Source organism: Rhinolophus ferrumequinum, chromosome 25 (genome assembly GCF_004115265.2).
Source record: "Rhinolophus ferrumequinum isolate MPI-CBG mRhiFer1 chromosome 25, mRhiFer1_v1.p, whole genome shotgun sequence".
NCBI lineage: Eukaryota > Metazoa > Chordata > Mammalia > Chiroptera > Rhinolophidae > Rhinolophus > Rhinolophus ferrumequinum.
The window spans coordinates 20,035,875-20,050,911 of NC_046308.1; the positions used below are offsets into that span (position 1 = coordinate 20,035,875).

The 15,037-nt window shown below is 36.6% G+C and overlaps 1 pseudogene; it reads right to left on the minus strand.

Annotated features, from left to right (window-relative positions):
* Positions 1-14,179: 14,179 nt before the first annotated feature.
* On the minus strand, positions 14,180-14,517 carry LOC117017849 (signal recognition particle 9 kDa protein-like; annotated as a pseudogene).
* Positions 14,518-15,037: the final 520 nt, after the last annotated feature.

Sequence of the window (15,037 nt, forward strand, 5' to 3'; positions counted from 1 at the left end):
ATTCTCTTAATATTATTCAGCATTATCAGAAATAATATGGCTATAAAAGTAGAGCAGTACCTGGTTTTCTTTTCCTCCACCCTTGACAGAGCTATTCCTACAGCTTGTTGCCATCCCAAATTAGAAAACAACCTGAATAAAAGTTCCCCAGACAGGTTGTCTCTGCTGCTTTGACAAATGCTGTGTACTCTACCGCTGAGGTGATAGCAAATGACAGGACGTGAAAAGTAAGTAGAAAATGCTTCCCTAGCACTCGCTCATTCCTGGTTTGCTGAGTAAGATGAGCTGCAGAAAACCAGCAGCTTCACGCCATGCACTTTTGGAGAGGGTGTCCACAAAGGCAAAAATTTCTCTCCCACCTGGAGATGGATATGTGATGTCAGCATTTCTCAAAACTCATAGAACTGTACAGCACAAAGAGTGAACCTTAAGGTATGCAAAATTTTAAAAACCATTTAGGAGATTGGGAGATCCTAGAAAGGAATGCAGACTGTGACAAGAGAATTTAGTTATATGAATGTGTGAATGTATGAAACAACTTCACTGAAGGAGATGGAGGTGCTAATCTAAGTAAATCTTTGGAATAAGTGGGGTCTATAAGACTAAAGGCAAAAGGAACTGCGCAGAAGCACTGTACTGTAGTTGATAACGTTGTTTCCTATGTGGGTAAACAATTCTGATACAGCTATATATGTATATTGTAATGGAACAATTGAGTAAATGGAGGCCAGATAGTGGGAGCCAGGTTTTTCACTGTTAGAATGAGAGTTTACAGATAAGCAAGGGGAGGAGGCTGGAATGATCCAAGTGGTCATGAGTTAGAGTTGGATACATCAGTTTGAGCTCATGTTCAGCTTAACATAGATATAGATGATTACATATAGAAAATTTATAGATATGTTTAAATATATACATGGTTAGTAAAATATACATATACACAGAAAAGAAGGTCATGTGAAGATTGAGGCAGAGATTGGAATAATGCTGTCATAAGCCAAGTAATGCCTGGGGCACCAGAAGCTAGAAGAGGCAAGAAAGGATTCTCCTCAAACCTTTCATAGGGTACGTGGCCATGCTGACACCTTGACCTCAGCTTGAACTTTCAAAAGCCTCTGGAGGCAAGAAAGCCAAGCCAAGGACTTGCCATCAGACTTTGCCTGCAATATATATACACTTGGGTGAATTCTTCTCAAGGTCCCCAAAATAGGTCCAGACATACCTGAGCCTACCAAGAAGTCACCTTCTTTACTCACCCGGTAACCCTGTAAGCAAGACACCAGGCCAGTATTTCCAAGGGGCTTTATTGGCTTCATAAATTCAACCTTTGTTTCTTAAAATTGTCTGTTCATATCTGAGTCTATGTACATATCTCTCAAATATTGCTACCAAGGGGCAAAAGTCCTCTTTTTGAGGACCCCAAGTGGAGTTCTTTTCCTGCTCAGTGTCACGAAGTCAATTATGAGACAGAAAATGAGCATTAACAGTGCAAGCTTTTATTCTATGGCCAGAGAAATGGAGAAGCAGGAGCGCAGCTCTCAAATCAATTTTTTGTCCCTTAGCAGTTGAGAGGGGGCCTAAATAGGATAGTAGGAATGAAGGGGAGGTTTAGGTAAATATGTAGGAGGAATAGTCATCAGTTTTCTGGCAAAAAGGGTGGTGGGCTTCCTCAGGATCAGGGGTCACCCTTTGTGCTCATTTACATTCTCTTCAGGCTGTTGTCATGGTGATTGTCAACTGTCATGGCGCTGGTAGGTGTGTTATTTAGCATGGAGGTTAAATTATCATGAGCTTCAAAATCTTTTGGAGGTCATTTGGACAGTCATCTTGGATTCATCTTGGATTCAACTGGTTTCAGCTAGCCTTGACAAGTTCTTATCTACTGACCATGGGTCTCCCTGTTCTCAGAGACAGAGTTAGAATGGGGAGAGGTTTCAGCCAGGCCCTGCAGGTATGTGATATTCCAGTCAGTCCTGGTAATATAACCGATGTTTCCAATTGTGTCCTATTACAAGAACAGATTCTTATTGAACTGCAAATAAGTTCAATATTGCCATAACTATATTGCATTAACTATATATGCATTAACTATATATGCAAATAACTATATTGCCACAAAGAATATTCACCAAGTTTCCAAATTCTGGAGGGATCAGGTAGGGAGAAAAAGTAATTCTTTGAAGTCTACTTACAAAGGTATAAATTACCAGATTGCTAAATCATAGTTAGCTTAGGAGGAAAGGTTTCCTTACATCTGGAACACAAACGATTAAAGAACCAACAATGTTTTAAACAAAATTCATAAAAATTATAATCATCTTCATCAGTTCATTCAGTCCCATGTTATTCTTATTCTGTTGGAATCCAGTTTTTCCATTAGTTCTGACCCAGTTCAGTTTCATGATCTTAAAGTTATCAGAAAACTCTACTTGTCAAAATTAACATTGTATTAGGACATATCAGATTTCCAGGAATTGTACATAATTTCTGGAACACATATAACATATATCTATTACAGACATAACACAAATAAAGCTTATTTTAGCACTGCTTCTTATTTGACAATGCTTTCCATGTCATTTGAATTCGATTTGGGAAAGTTTGTCAAAAAGAGCAAAAGATTTGGACACTTGGTCAAATAGGATCATAGGTCACTGTGAAACAATACTCAGTTATCTATTTAACCAAAGTGACAATCAAAGACTTCACAGGCGTGCCTGCCCAGCACGGCTTATGATGAAAAGACTTCACAGGCAAATACAGAAAGTTACATAGTTAAAAAAATAAAAAACCAGACTGTTTAGCAGTCTTTTTTTTTTTTTCTTTAAGAAGCTTTTGCGTACCAATCAAAGAATGCTTTCCACTGTCTCCAAGAGGTTTGAGATCCTCTTTTCAAGGATGCCCCTTAAGGAGGACTTATCTAAAAGAAAGTTTCCCCAGAATGGCCATTGCAATTCTAAATTATCCAAAAGTTCCTGGTCCAAAGACCAGGTGTATCTTATCTTGCCTTTGGATTTCCAGAATGTCTTAACTATTAGGGGCCCTGTTTTCTAACAGCTGTTCAAAACACTGGGAATCATGTGTTTTTCCCCTCTTTTGAATAGAATGGGTAACTCACCAAGAAGCTGCAACAAACAGAAATTCATACCAGAAACACAAAACAGAACCAGAAAGCAAGTGTGCACAATAAAGCTGGAGAGCTCAGAATGCAAAGAGAGTAGAACTCAGAATCAAGAGAGACTGCCCAGAATTCCAAGGTCAGCACAAAAGCAGTGAGTACAAAAGGTTCTGTGGATGCTGGCACCTGGTTTGCTCACCAGCCCAGGGGTTGCAGGGGGTTGTCTTCTTTGGGCTCCATGTTGGGCACCATAAAATGTCCAAAGTTCAGAAATAGCCAAAGTAAAACCAATGAATGACTAAAGTAGTAATTAATAAAAATTTATTGTGCACATACCAAAAGGACAGTTTTGTAAACCTGGAGCCACTGGAACCAAAACATGGAATGAGGCTCAGGAGTGTACTATTACAAAGCAGCTTAGGTAGTGAGAAAGCAGTGTTTTCACAGCGATTGGTAATTAAGTTAATGACTAAACTAGTTTGTCCTCTCAGGGAACCTTCAAGGCTGGTCTTCCATTTGCTTTTTATTTTAACACATACTAATATGTGAATAGGGAAATTGGATGTCAGATATAGAGGAACTCTTTATACTACATCTCAATTTTTCTATAAATCTAAAAGTTTCTAACAAAATAAAAGAAAAAATGTAAACAAGAATAGAGAAAGTAAAGCTCCTTCTCTTCTGTCCTAAAGTCCTACTCCCCAGAGGTAACCATTAATAAAATTAAAGAAAATCATTAACAACATCTCCCAGTGATGTGCCCCCAGGGGGCCATGGTTGTTATCTCAGGCATCAACCTGAAATGCCAGGTACATCCCAGCAACTCTTGTCTGGCTTAACGAACAGGATGGCCCTGTCAGCCACTTGGGACCCATGTCCCCTGGTTCTCAGTCAGTGCTCAAGAGCCCCCTCCTGAGATGACCCTCCCAGACAACAGTTGATTGGCCCAGGGGTGGACATCAAGTTCCAGCTGAGCCAATCAGAGTCTGTCCTAGGGTTTGTTTATTCCTTCAACAGTCAGCCCTGCTTCGTTGAACTGCAAGGAAAACTAAAACCCCAGTGGGCATCTGCTGCCACGTGCTGGGCAGGCAGGAAGAAAATCACAAGAATAGGAGTCTTTGGACAGACGGTGCCTGCTCCAGCATAGGGTGGAAGGGAGGGAACACTGAGACTGGCAACAAATGCTCCCTAGTAAAGACAACATGGCATTGTATAAAATACATGTGCCATTTGTATACATGCCAAACAACGTTTAGAACCCATTTGCTTTTAAAGAAAACCAAATGATTCCTTCACAGGGATTTTCTACAAAGTTAGGTATTGGTTGCATTTTTAAAATATTTTTAGTTCCAGCTGTACAAAACAATGTAATAGTTACATATTTATACCCCTCACAAAGTGATAAACCTTCTCCCCCATCTACTACCCTTCTGACTCATATATAGCTGTTAAAATTCCACTGATTCTATTCCCTATGCTGTGCTCCACATCCTGTGACCATAGATACTTCCATACATATAATTATAGTTGACAGTCATTATTATTCAGCTTCAGCTTCAGGTGTACAGTGCAGCAGTCAGGCATCTACATCGTCCGTGAAGTGGTCTCCCTACTAAGACATGTGCCCATCTGACACCCTACAAAATTTTTACAACATTATTGATTATATTCCCCAAACTGTCTTTCATATCCCTATGGCAATATTGCAGTTACCAATTTGTGCTTTCTAATCCCCTCACCTTCCCCTCTTATCCCCACCCCCTCTCCCATCTAGCAACCCTCAGTTTTTTCTCTATATCTGAGACTGTTTCTGATTAGTTTGTTCATTTATTCTGTTCTTTAGATTCCACATATAAGTGAGATCATATGGTATTTGTTTTTCTCCATCTGACTTATTTCACATAGCATAATGTTCTCTATGTCCATCCATATTGTCGCAAATGGTAAGATTTCATTTTTCTTTGTAGCTGAGTAATACTCCGTTGCATAAATGTACCAGTTTCTGAATCCAGTCATCTACCGATGGGCATTTCGGTTGTTTCCATGTCTTGGCTATTATGAATAGCACTGCAATAAACATAGGGGTTCATAAATTTTTTCGAATTAGTGTTTTGGATTTCTCTGGATAGATACCTAAGAGTGGAATTGCTGGGTCATAAGGTAGTTCCATTTCCAGTTTTTTGAGATGCTTCCATACTGACTTCCATAGTGGCTGCACCAATCTGCAATTCCATCAGCAGTACACGAGGGTTCCCTTTTCTCCACATCCTCACCAGCACTTGTTGTTTGTTGATTTATCGATGATAGCCGTTCTGACTGGAGTGATGTGGTATCTCATAGTGGTTTTTATTTGCATTTCTCTAATGATTAGTGAGGTTGAGCATTTTTTGGTTGGATTTTTATAATCAGTAATTTTGAATGTGCTAGGGGGAAGTTATATTAAGGAAACAAATCATTGCACCTAGCAATAGTATTTAAAAATACTAATGATAGCTTGCATCTACTAGTTTCTAGTTGTATTTTCAGGACCCAGGATAAACACTTTACATACACTGTCTCATTTAATCCTTCAATAGCCCCAAATTAAGCATTGATATCATCCCCGTTTTACACATGAGGAGACTAAGACTCGAAGAGTTTAAATATCTTGCCCACAGTCATACAGTGTTTAACTTAAGAGCTGAGTCTTGAGTCCAGGTCTATGTGATTCCAGGGTTCATTCTTCTGACCAGTTGATACAGACCTTTCAAAACAATTCATGGCTTATGGTGGAATAGAGAGAGCACATGCAAACTCTTTTGCCTCATTTTTCTTACATGTAAAAAAAAATTCCTCATGAATAATACCTACCTCATGATGACTATGTGAAATACAGCCTATAAAATGCCTTCTTAGCGTTTGATACATAATAGGCACTTAAGAAACCTGTATTCGCAGTGTTAAGTGAGGATCAGATCCAACCAACAGAAATAGTTGGCTCAAACACGGACTGTGGGGGAGGGGCGGGGGGCGGGTGTTATTTTGTTATCCTACTCTATTTTATTTTTATGAAGGGATTTAAAGAATTAAAATACACACACACACACACACACAGAGAGAGAGAGAGAGAGAGAGAGAGAGAGAGAGACCCTCACAAGCTTTTAACACTTTCAAACATTTCAAATTCAGGAGGTTGCACAGAAAAATACGTTCTCCCAGTTTCTTTTGACAAATTGGAAACCTTGGCGTCACTGGCCAATGGGTGCATATTCCACAGTGCCACAATCACTGGAGCTGAGAGAGCCCCTTTATACAGAGCATGTGTCCCTCTGTAGGCACCTGCCACAGTCTCCACCACTCCCCAGTGTTCTCTAACAAAAAGGCCACAGAGTTGGCTTGTAATGGTTTTTTAAAAAAACAAAAACAAAAACATTTTACTATGAAAAATTTTAAACATACAGAAAAGTATAATAAACCCTGTATTCATTTCTTAGGGTTGCCATGACAAATTACCACAGATTGGATTGCTTAAAACAACAAAAATTTATTCTTCACAGTTCTGGAGGCTAGAAGTCCAAAGTCAAGATGTCAGCAAGGCCATGCTCCCTCCGAAGATTCTAGGGAAGTATCTTTCCTTGCTCCTTCCTAGGATCGGGTGAATCCCAGCAATCCTTGGTGTTCTTGGCTTGTGTCAGTTTAACTCCAATCTCTGCCTCTGTCTTCACCAGATGTTTTCTTCTTTTGTGTCTCTGTGTCTCCAAATCTCCCTCTCCTTTTATGACTTCACTTTAACTTGGTTACATCTGCAAAGACCGTATTTCCAAATAAGGTCACAATGATTGGTATTAGAGGTTAGGACTTTAACATACCTTTTTAGGGGACACAATTCAACACACTACAAATCCCCAGTATCCATCACTTAGCTTCAATAATTATTTATATATTGCCAAACTTATTTCATCTGTGCCTTACACCCACTACCATTTGCCAGTTATTGTTTTTTTTCTCAGCTTTATTGAGATATTTATACCATAAAATTCACCAATGATAAGCATACAATTCAGTGATCTTTAGTCACTTTATAGAGTTATACAACCGTCACCACAATTATTTTAGAATATTTCCATATCCTAACAAGTTTCCCTGTGACCATTTGCAGTCATCACCACTCCCAACCTCAGCCCCAGGAAAACACTGACCTGTTTTCTATCTCTATAAAAATGTCTTTTCTGGACATTTCGTGTGTAACCATTTTTATCTGGCTACTTTCACTTATAACATTTTCAAGGTTCATCCATGTTGTAGCTTATATCAGGACTTCATTATTTTTTATCGATAAATAATATTTCATGATGAATAATATTCCATTGTTCCCATATTTGTTTATCCATTTGGATTGTTTCCAGTTTGGAGCTATTATGTATAATGCTGCTATGAACATTTACATACAAATTTTTGTGTGAACATGTTTTCATTTACAGGGTCTGACAATTAAGTTCGCAAATTTGTTGCAACCACGATGCTAACCTTTTCTGATACCAGAGGGATTATTCATTGTGAATTTGTATCAACTGGACAAGCAGTTAACCAAGTTTACTATTTGGAAGTGTTGAAAAGGCTGCGTGAGAAAGTTAGACGACCTGAACTTTTTGCCAACCATTCATGGCTCTTGCATCACAACAATGCACCAGCTCACACGGCACTGTCTGTGAGGGAGTTTTTAGCCAGTAAACAAATAACTGTATTGGAACACCCTCCATACTCACCTGATCTGGCCCCCAATGACTTCTTTCTTTACCTAAAGGTAAAGGAAATATTGAAAGAAAGACATTTTGATGACATTCAGGACATCAAGGGTAATACAATGACAGCTCTGATGGCCATTCCAGAAAAAGAGTTCCAAAATTGCTTTGAAGGGTGAACTAGGCGCTGGCATCGGTGCATAGCTTCCCAAGGGGAGTACTTCAAAGGTGACTGCAATGATATTCAGCAATGAGGTATGTAGCCCTTTTTCTAGGATGAGTTCACGAACCTAATTGTCAGACCTCGTATGTTGGGTCTATAACTAGGAGGGTAATTGCTGAGTCATGTGGTCATTTTATATTTTGTGCTTACTGTTTTCCAAACGGACTCTTTCTTTTACACTCCTGTCAGCAGTGTATGAAGGTTCTGATTTCTTCACATATTCACCATCACTTGTTATTATTTGACTTTTTGATTATAGCCACTCTAGTGGGTGTAATGTTGTAGCTCATTGTTTTGATTTGCATTTTCCTAATGACTAATACATTAGAGCAATTTATTGACTATTTGTATATCTTCTTTGAAGAAATGCCTATTCAAGTCCTTTGCTCAATTTTTAATTGGGTTTTTGGTTTTTATTACTGAGTTATAAAAGTTCTATATAATTCTAGATACCAGTCCCTTATCAGATATGAGATTTGCTGATATTTTCTCCCATTTTCTGGGTTGTCATTTTATTTTCTTGACAGTGTCCTTTGAAACACAAAAGTTTTTCATTTTAATGAAGTCTTATTTATCTAATTCTTTTTGTTCCTCATTCTTTTGATGTCATATCTAAGGAACCATTGCCAAATCTGAGATCATGAAGATTTAACCCTACATTTTTCTTCTAAAGTGTTATACTTTTAACTCTTACATTTAGGCCTTTGATATATTTTTCACTAATTTTTATATATGGTATGAGGTAAGGGTCCAAATTTGTTATCTTGCCTGTGGCTATCCAGTTCTCCCAGAACTATTTATTGAAGACTGTTATTTTCCCATGGAATAACCTGGCACCCTTGTCAAAACTCAGTTGACCATAGACACGTATGTTTACTTCTGGACTCTAAATTCTATTTCATTGAGCTATATGTTCTTCCTTATGCCATTAATAACATAGTCTTGATTATTGTTGCTTTGTAGTAAGTTTTGAAATTGGCAAGTGTGAGTCCTCTAATTTTGTTCTTTTTCAAGATTCTTTGGTTATTCTCAGTTCTTTCCAATTCCATGTGAAATCTAGAATCAGCTTGTCAATTTCTACAAAGAAGCCAGCTGGGATTCTGATAGAGATTATGTTGAATCTGTAGATCAATTTGGAGAGTATCGTTATTTAATAATATTAAGTCTTCCAGTCCATGAACTGGAAATATATGGGAACATCTTTTCCCATATATTTAGGTCTTCCTTCATTTCTTTCACATGTTTTGTAGTTTTCAGAGTATTTTTTTGTTGTTTTGTTTGTTTGTTTGTTTTAAAGATTTTATCGGGGAAAGGGAACAGGACTTTATTGGGGAACAGTGTGTGCTTCCAGGTTTTCCAAGTCAAGTTGTTGAACTTTCAAATGTAGTTGTGGAGGGCGCAGCTCAGCTCCAGGTCCAGTTGCTGTTGTTAGTTGCAGGGGGCGCAGCCCACCATCCCTTGTGGAAGTCAAACCGGCAACCTTGTGGTTGAGAGGACGTGTTCCAACCAACTGAGCCATCCGGGAGCTCAGCAGCAGCTCAGCTCAAAGTGCCCTGTTCAATCTTAGTTGCAGGGAGCAGAGCCCACCATCCCTTGCGGGATTCAAGGAGTCGAACCAGCAACCTTGTGGTTAAAAGCCCACTGGCCCATGTGGAAATCGAACCAGCAGCCTTCAGCATTAGGAGCACCGAGCTCCAACCGCCTGAGCCACCAGGCCGGCCCCAGAGTATGCTTTGGACATCTTTTGTTAAATGATTCCTAAGTATTTTATTCTTTTTGATGATATTATAGATAGAATTTTTTAAATTTCATTTTAAGATTGTTCATTGCAATTGAATAGAAATACAGTTGATAATTTTGCATATTTATCTCGTATCTACAACATTGCTGAACTCATTTATTAGTACTGTTAGTTTTGTGTGTGTGTGTATTCCTTAAGGTTTTCTGTATACAAATTATGTCATCTGCAAATACTGGTTTACTTTTTCCTTCCAGTTCAATTCTTTTTCTTGCCTAACTTCCCTGGTTAGAACCTCTAATGAAATATTGAATAGAAGTGACAAGAATGGACATCTTTTTTTCTTTCTGATCTTAGGGGGAATGCATCTATACTTTCTTTCAGCATTAAGTACTATGTTAGTTGTAGGTTTTTTTATATTTACATGTTATCAGGTTGACGAAGTTTCTTTCTATTCTTACTTTGTTGAGTGTTTTTATGATGAAAGGGTGTTGGGATTTTGTCAAATGCTTCTTCCATACCTATTGAGATAATTATGTATATATTTTTTTGTTCTTTATTCTATTTCTATTGTATATTACATTAATTAATTTGTGGGTGCTAAACAACCTCGTATTCCTGGAGTAAATCCTTCTTGGTCATGGTTTATAATTCTTATTATATGTTGTTGGATTCTAGTCTATTTTTTAAAATTGTACTGTCTTCTTATTATTGAGTTGTAAGAATTATTTATATATAATTATTTATAAATTATTTATAAGTTCTTTATCAAATATATGGTTTGGAAATTTTTTTCCCAGCCTGTAATTTGTCTTTTTATCTTCTTATAAATATGTCTTTCACAAAACAAAGGTTTTTCATTTTGTGGAAGCCCAATTTATTTTTTTTTTCTTTTGTGGTTCATCGTTTTAGTGTCATAGATAAAAACTCTTTGCCTAACCCAAGATCACACAGGCTTTCTCCTGTGTTTTCTCCTAGAAGTTTTAAGTTGTAGTTCTTAAATTTTTGCCTGTCATACATTTTCAGTTCATCTTCCTATATGGTGTGAGGTAAGGTTGTAAATTCATCCTTTTGCGTGTTGATACCCAATTGTACCAGAACCATTTGTTGAAAAAAACTTCTTTTTCCTTATCAAATTATCTTGAAACTTAGTCAAAAATAAATTGACCATAAGTGTGAGGGTCAATGGACTCTTGATTCTGTTCCACTGATCTATACTTAGCCTTTTGCCAGTATGAAGACGGGTAGTGTAAGTCCTCCAACTATCCTTTATTTTCCAAATTCTTTTGTCTATTTTTGGTCTTTGCATTTTCACATGAATTTTAGGATCAGTTTGACAATTTCTACAAAAATCCTTCTAGGATTTTTATAGGGATTGTATTGAATCTATAGAACAATTTAGGGAGAATTGCCATCTTAACAATAATGAGTCTATGAACATATATGTCTATATATTTAGATTTTCTTAAATTTCAGCAATGTTTTGTAATTTTCAGTATATAAGTCTTACACGCCTTTTGATAAATTTCTTCCTAAGTATTTTATTCTTTTTAATGTTACTATGAATGAAATTATTTTCATAATTCCATTTTTGATATTATTTGTTGCTAGTGTGGAGAAATACAATTGATTTTAAGAACTACAACTTAAAACTTCTAGAAAAAAACACAGGAGAAAGCCTGTGTGATCTTGGGTTAGGCAAAGAGTTCTTAGCTATGACACTAAAACGATGAGCCACAAAAGAAAAAAAATGATAAATTGGGCTTCCACAAAATGAAAAACCTTTGTTTTGTGAAAGACACATTCATAAGAAGATAAAAAGACAAATTACAGGCTGGGGGAAAAATTTCCAAACCATGTATTTGATAAAGAACTTTATATTGACCTTGTGTCCTATGATTTTACTGAACTCATTTATTATTCTAGCAGTTTGTGTGTGTGATAGGAGGAAGATTCCTTAGGATTTTCTACATACATGATCATGTTATCTGTGAATAAAGACAGTTTTACTTCTTTACTCCCAAACAGGTGCCTTTAATTTCATTTCATTTTTTGCCTCATTGCCTGTCTAGAACATCCAGTACAATGTTGAATACAAGTGGCAAAAGTAGACAGCCTTGCCTATTTCTGATCTTAGCAGAAAGGCATTTCCGTCTCTTACCATTAAGTAGGGTGTTAGCTGTAGGTTTTTCATCAAATTAAGGAAATAACCTATTCCAAGTTTAATGAGAATTTTTTTATCATGACTGGATGTTGAATTTTATCAAAACCTTTTTCTGTATCTATTGAGATGATCGTGTGAATTTCGTTCTTTATTTTCACTGAGATATATATATATATATGTGTATATATATATATACACACACACATACATATATATACATATATACATATACATACATATATACATATACATATACATATACATATATATATATATATATATATATATATATATATATATATCCCCAATGGGCTTCTCTAATTTATGTTAGCATCTGGCACCTGTAGGCATTTTCATCACCCATCTCATGATCAAGGGTAAGCTTTGTGGTCACATAAAAGAAAAAAAGGTGACCACAACGCCAGTGTCACTTCACTGTTATCTCCCAGCTCCTCCTGGTAAATTCATTGTGGAGGTAGAAGGCAGAAGGCTGCTGCTTTTGCTGGTAAACTTTTTGCTCTGGGGCCTGTGGCCTGTCTGGACACAGATTCTGGATGAAGCATTCTGGTCCTGCCTGTCCGGACAGGAAGTCTGCAACCTTCTCATATTTCAGAGCAAGAAGAGTCTGCTCAGATTCAAGAGAGACTGCCCAAGAATTCCAAGGTCGGTGCAAAAGCAGTGAGTACAAAAGGCTCTGTGGATACTGGCACCTGGTTTGCTCACCGGCCCAGGGGTTTCAGGTGTTTGTCTTCTTTGGGCTCCATGTTGGTCACCATGAAATATCCAAAGTTCAGAAATAGCCAAAGTAAAACCAATTAATCACTGAAGTAGTAATTGTTAAAAATATATTGTGCACATACCAAAAAAAAAGGTTTGCAAACCTGGAGCACTGGAACCAAACATGGAAATGAGGCTCAGGAGTGTACTATTACAAAGCAGTTTATATAGTGAAAAAGCAATGTTTTCACAGTGTTTGGTAATTAAGTTAAATTAATGACTGAACTGGTTTCTCCTCTCAGGGAACCTTCAAGGCTGGTTTTCCAATTGCTTGCCTCTGTCTACAAGAAAATTTGATGAGATTTTGACAGGAATTCTGTTAAACCTACAGATGAATTTAGGGAAAATTAACATTTTTACTATGTTGATTCTTCTAATCCATGAACATAGAATGTTCATCCATATATTTAGGGCTTCTTTTTTTTTCTTATAGTCACATAATATTTTATTTACTGACCTCTCTGAAACATGTCAAAATTTGTAACGGCTAATGGAACTTTCCATATTAAAATGTTGCTCAACACGACAAATTCCTAACAAAAAATATTTTAGTGTACAAATCAACATGTGAACATTACATTCAGGTTACAAATATAAAATAAATATCAAATAATATCATACTTTTGATTTAATGGAAAATATAAATTGTGATCTTGGTTAAGCAAAGAGAGAAATGAGTAGGGAGGTGAGAAGTATGCAAAGATTTAACAGTTTACATAATCCATAGCCCTTCTGAGAAACTGGAAATATATGGCAAATATTTCTGTAATATGGTGCTTTCAGTCCATCAGTGATCATTCTGTTCGTGCATTTAAAGGAACTGTTCGGTGTTTTGAGCACTGAAAACTAGATTCAAAGTAAGTCTGCTCAACAAGATAGTACTATGAATCCTTTATATTCAAAAATATTGTTTAAATTTGGAAAGTTTAAGGTAAAGCATAGCTGTTTTCCCAAGTACTTTGGGGTACAATCGAGACACCACTGTACATAATCAGTATACTGCTGTACAGTTAATTCTACTTATTATATATTTGGTGGTTATCAACAGCACAAATTTTATGCTCCAAAAGAAATCTATTAGTCCAGCAAAAATGGTTACATTTAATGTTTTTAAAAGATGGATATACTAAATTTAAGGAAGAATATGATATGCTTTTCTTGACATCTCAATTTCAATTACTGATACAAAATTACCAAAAGAAATAATTATGTTTTGCCTTGCATCAAATAATCTGAAAAGTTTCTGAGATAGATGCGTTTTTTGTTCAATTTCCAAAAATAAAAAAGGCTTTCTAACTGAAAACATTTACATTCCTAGCTCTCTAAAATAAACATTTTTTAAAAAAATACAAAAAGAAAAAAAGAAGAAGAAAACAAAAACAAGACAAACAAAAAAAAGTCCAGAAAAATGATCTCAGGTCTTCTGAATAACCCACTTAGTTACATAAAGTATTTTCTGTCTCAAAGTCAAAAGACATTTACTTCTAAGAACATGGCAAACAGTCTTCATTTCAAACCCTTCAGTCTGTTTCCATGGCAACACTGCGGGATTCCTTGGCTACCATAAGTCGCATTAGTTGACTGTGGAATTTCTCAATCTTCTTTACGTCTTGAGCTTGGTCTCTTCTATACACCAAACAAACTAAATCATCTGTTACTTTCATAGACAAACTCCCATCAACATGTCTATATTTGAGAACCACACGTGCCTTCATAGGGTCGGCGAGGTAGTTTCTCGGCCGCGCGACTGAACTCCTCCCAGGTCTGGTACTGCGGCATCGTGGACCCCGCTGCGCAATGGGAGAAGGAGGCAAGATCGGGACCAGAGCCGGCGCAACCCGACCCACCTACCTACCCTAGGTACCTAGCTCCCACGTTTAGGGCTTCTTTTATTTATTTCTTCAGAATTTTGTAATTTTCATTAGATAGATTCTATTCATATTTTGCTAGACTTATGCCTAAGTATATATTTTTAAAATACATTGATTGATTACATTAATTGATTTCCAAATAATGAACCAGTCCTGCATACCTTGAATAAATTTCACTTGATCATGGTATATTATTCTTTTTATACATTGTTGGATTTGATTTGCTAAAAAAAAATTTTGAGAGTTCTAGTGTCTAAATTCATGAGATATTGATCTGTAGATTTTTTTTTTTCTGAGCTGCCTTTGTCTGTATTTGGTATGAGGATAATACTAGCCTCATTAAATGAGGTAGGAAGTAAACCTTCCTCTTTTATATTCTAAAAGAGATTGTGTTGATTTTTTTAATGTTAGGTAAAATTCTCCAGTGA